Source organism: Primulina tabacum, chromosome 7, assembly GCF_025594145.1.
Source record: "Primulina tabacum isolate GXHZ01 chromosome 7, ASM2559414v2, whole genome shotgun sequence".
NCBI lineage: Eukaryota > Viridiplantae > Streptophyta > Magnoliopsida > Lamiales > Gesneriaceae > Primulina > Primulina tabacum.
The window spans coordinates 25,877,169-25,882,305 of NC_134556.1; the positions used below are offsets into that span (position 1 = coordinate 25,877,169).

The 5,137-nt window shown below is 32.6% G+C and overlaps 1 non-coding gene across 1 annotated transcript; it reads right to left on the bottom strand.

Annotated features, from left to right (window-relative positions):
- Positions 1 to 4,677: 4,677 nt before the first annotated feature.
- Positions 4,678 to 4,786, bottom strand: LOC142552454 (small nucleolar RNA R71). The gene has a single exon (XR_012821784.1). It is a non-coding gene; the product is annotated as a small nucleolar RNA R71 (small nucleolar RNA).
- Positions 4,787 to 5,137: the final 351 nt, after the last annotated feature.

A 5,137-nucleotide genomic window follows, 5' to 3' on the forward strand; every position in this document is an offset into this window, starting at 1 on the left:
TTTCTTTATTTCGGGATCAAACAATGGAAAAGTAAAATCCACATATGCAATCGTGGTTTGGCCTCTTTCTTAGCAAGCAAATATTTAAGTGCGGAGTGGTTAGTAAACACAATGACTTTTGACAAAACAAGGTATGAATGGAATTTATCAAGTGCACATACTACTGCAAGTAATTCATTTTCAGTTGTTGCATAATTTAATTGTGCTTCATCTAAATTAAGTCTTACTCGCATAGTATATAGTGTGAAATATCTTGTTCCACCTTTGGCCTAGAACAGTACCAAGCGCCGTATCACTAGCGTCGCACATTACCTCGCATAGGAACTGTCACCAAGCGCTCCTTTAGGTTCTCATATGCCTGCAAACAGTCAGAATTGATATCAAATGGAACATCTTTCATGAGTAGGGAAGATAGGGGCTTAGCAATTTTAGATCGAGTGGACATATTTAAAACCCTTATTTTCGAATTTTCTTAATTAAAATACTTAACGTTTTTATTTAACTCGATAAATTAAATTTAGCCTTAAAAATGCTAAAAATTTAAAATTTAAAATACTTAATTTCTCGGCTTAAAATAAAAATAACAATATTACTTAAATTTTCAACATCTTAATCGTCAGCGATCTCGTTAATCGGTTCGGTATCGAACATTCGTCTTAAAAACTAAAACTCGAGAAAACATTTTAAATTGCAAAATAAAATAAATATATATGCATTTAAAATAATTTAAAACATAACATGCATTACTTAGATTATTAACTTAATAAATAAGTTAATTCAATCATGCATGGGGTTTACATGTGCAAGCTTTTGGGTAATACAGTTCCTCCCCTATTTAAATAAATTTTGTCCTCGAAATTAAGGCTCACCAAAAAACTCTGGGTATCGGTCCTCATATTGGCTTCGGTCTCCGAAGTAGCTTCCTCGTCAAAATGGTTCAGCCACTTGACCTTGATCAACTTAGTAACCTTGTTCCGTAGTTTCCTCTCCCGTCGGTCTAAAATCTGAATAGGCTTCTCCTCGTATGACAGGTTCGGAGATAGCTGAAATGGCTCAAACCTTAGTACATGTGAAGGATTTGTCATGTACTTCCTTAGAATCGAAATGTGGAACACATTGTGTACACATGCCAGATTCTGAGGCGGTGCTACACAGTAAACTAGTGTTCCCACCTTCTCAAGAATTTCGAATGGTCCTATGAATCTTGAAATCAACTTTCCTTTTTCCCAAATCTCATAACACCATTCATAGGTGTTATTTTTTTGAAGACGTGGTCTTCTACGGCAAATTCGAAGTCCCTCCTTCTCTTGTCAGCATATCTCTTCTGAAGATTCTGAGCTGTCTTAATCCTGTCTCCGATTTTGGCTACTAAGTCTATAGTCTACTGAACAATCTTTGGACCAAGCTCTGTTCTCTCGCCGACTTCATCCTAGTGAATAGGCGATCTGCACTTCTATCCATATAATTCCTCGTAGGGAGCCATACCTATAGATGACTGGAAACTGTTGTTATACGTGAACTCTACAAGAGGTAACTTCAATTCCTGATTCCCATGAAAATCGATCGCACATGCTCACAGTAGTTTTTCTACAATATGTACAACCCTATCGGACTGACCATCTGTCTGAGAGTGGAATGTTGTAATGAATAGCAGTTTTTCCCCATTGCGGAATGCAAACTCTTCCAAAAGGACGACGCAAACCACGGGTCTCAGTCAGATACGATGGTAGCTGGAATTCCATTTCATTCTTGGCCACCAATATAGCATCAGCAAGTTTTATACATCTTGTTGCCTCCTAAATGAATGGAATATGGTGATGTATGCGTTTCTGACAATATATCTCCTTGAATTGAATCATCTCTCGGCACCCAAATCCTTCCTCTATAACTTATGATCTCATCGCTTACTGTATAAAGCTTAAGGCCCTTAGATTCATCCCTAGATCGCCATTTCTGCAAGTGCTCATCAGATGTCTGTCCACTACGAATAGGATCCATCAAAGTGGGTTCTACTGTCAATGTGGATAATCTAGGAGCTCTGTCCCTATAATAGACCTCGAGATCGAATATCTGCATCTCTAGATGAAGAGGTCTTTGTACCAACAGTTGTGTTTTAACTCATTCTTTCCTACTCAAGGCATCACCGACTACATTGGGCTTTCCCATGTGATAGCTGATGCCGCGTTTATAATCTTTCACCAACTCTAGCCACCGTATCTATCGCATGTTCAATTCTTTCTGAGTAAAGTAATATTTGATACTCTTGTGATCAATAAATAACTGGCCCTTCTCATCATACAATTAGTGTCTACATATCTTCAAGGAAAAAACCACGACAGCTAAGTCCATATTATGAGTCGGATAATTCTTTTCAAGCACCTTTAACTGTCTGGAGGCATACGTGATGACTCAGTCATGCTGCATTGATAAACTTAAAAATTGTATATTAATTAAATGTTTTCAAATATAAATTTAAAGTTTTTGTTTTGTTAAATGTTTAAATATTATATGTTTTATAATAAATTGTATAAAAAATAAGTTGTTGTGTAATTATTAGTTTTTACTATTTTTTACAGGTTCGATAAAACAAGAATAACCTTGGCGTTGCCAATGGGATTAAGATGATTCTTGGACCTGTAGAAAGTTGATGTTAATATCTACAATATTGGTGGCAAGAATGAGATAAAAATCTTCTCACAAGTAGGATCAAATTAAGCAACAAATAAAGTTACAAAAGAAGTGGCAGTTTTATCATGCTCTAGCATTTTGACCATATCTCTCAAATTACTTGGTCAAATGGATTAAAAAAAATTACCACAATTCAAACAACTCAGATGTCTACATGTTTTGTTTTATGTGGAGAAGAAAATTCGGATGGGAAGATTTTCAAAAGTGATGTGTATTAAAATATAATTTCTTGGAACATTAATGAAGACTTTTGTGTAAAAAAATAATATTTTATTTGTGGTTGTCTCCCCAAATTTGGCTATAAATAGGGGTACATTGAAATGTATTGAGATATCCCTCATTTTATGAACAAACCTTTGAGTTCATAATATTTCTCTCTTTGTTTTTCTTTATTTCTTCATTTAAATATAATTAGCATGTTAAATTCATATTCAAAGTTTTACAATTTTAATAATGAGTAGCTAACTTTCCAAAGTTGAGATGAAAAGGTGAAACTCTTGGCATGATAATAAGGTTATTAAAAGGTAAGAATCAATGTTTTTTATTATTTAATCACTATTTATTGTTTATGTTATATTTATTTCTTTAAGTATTATTATACCCTACTTATAAGTGGGAGTTTTGATTTATTGTTGCTATATGTTACACTAAATTCTTGAAACCATTTAAATGTTAGTTTTGTATTACCAACCATTTAAAGTGGATGCCTGATTTATTATATATGAATATATCATATTATTAATTTCTTGGAACCATTTAAATGTTAGTTTTGTTTTACCAACCATTTAAAGTGGATGTCTTGATTTATTATATATGAATATATCATAATATTAATTTCTTAGTACTATTTAAATGTTTGTTTGGTTTTACCAACTATTTAAAGTGGATGCCTTGATTTATTATATATTAATATCATAATATTAATTTCTTGGTACCATTTAAATGTTTGTATGGTTTTTACCAACAATTTAAAGTGGGAACCTTGATTTAGTGTTTACAAATATATATAGCCCAATATATACTTAACAACATTTACAAGTTTTGGTATATATTATATACTTATAAGATAATAATATATAACATAATATAAATATGATTATTTAATACATATTGGAACAATTTTATTAAGTGGATTTCAATTATGTTCATTAATGTTAACTTTATTAAAATATCAAGAATGGATCCTTTAATCTCAACAACTTAAATTAAAATTCGAACAATTAAAAATTACTAATTAACGATTCAAACCATTAAAAGAAAAAAAAGACATTGTAGTGGACTTGTAATTACCTTAGCTTCCCTGTGGATACGATATTCGGACTCACCGAATTATACTACTTGTGGGCAGCCTGCTCTTGGGAGTGTAATAATCAAAGTCGCTACATGTTTTTGGCGCCGTTGCCGGGGAAGTAAAATTTAATTTCAAGTCTATTAAATTTTGTTTATAGTTTTTTTTCTTTATTTGAATTTTTATTGCTTTTGTGTGTTTTATTCTTTTGCATTTGCATTGGCATTTGGTCACGTACACTTAGTGATCGACTCATTCGAAATAACCCTTTATTTTTACAAAACATGGCGGAAGAACACATCCAAGAAAATGAAGATTAAATTCAATCTCAACATGATCATGATAGACGAAGAAGACTTAGAGATCACATGAATCCTACACGTACTAGTGCACCTTCATGTCTAGTTTTCCCCCTGATGCATCTCATTTCAATTTTAAGCCTGGTATTATCCAACTTTTACCCAAATTTCATGCCTTAGATTCTGAAAATCCATACATGCATTTACGAGAGTTTGAAGAAGTGTGCAACACATATAATGATCTAAATTGTAGCATGAACACCATTCGACTTAAGCTTTTTTCTTTTTCTTTAAAAGATAAAGCTAAAACTTGGCAATAAAATCTTTGATCGGGATCTATTCGAACTTGGGATGAATTGCAACAACAATTTTTGAAAAAGTTTTTTCTATCTCATAGAACAAATTCTTTCAAAAGACAAATCATCACTTTCACTCAAAAACAAGGAGAAACTTTTTATCAGTGTTGGGATAGTTACAAAGAATTGCTTAATCTTTGTCCACATCATGGTTTTGAAATTTGGAGAGTTGTTTCTCAATTTTATGAAGGTTTAATACCTAAAGATTGGCAAATGTTTGAATTTATGTGTAATGAAACTTTTGAAGATAAAGATCCAAACGAGGCAATTGAGTATCTCGATTCATTAGCTGAAAATGCTCAAAATTGGGACACTATAGGTACAATCGAACCATCAAACAAGATTCAATCTCCCACATCTGGTGGAGGTATGTACACCCTCGAAAATGAACATGATCTCGAAGCTAGATTTAACTCTTTGGCAAGAAAAGTTGAGGCACTTGAATTGAAAAAGAATGGACAATTAAAATATGTTCAAGAAATTGCGTGTCACATCTGTGATACAAG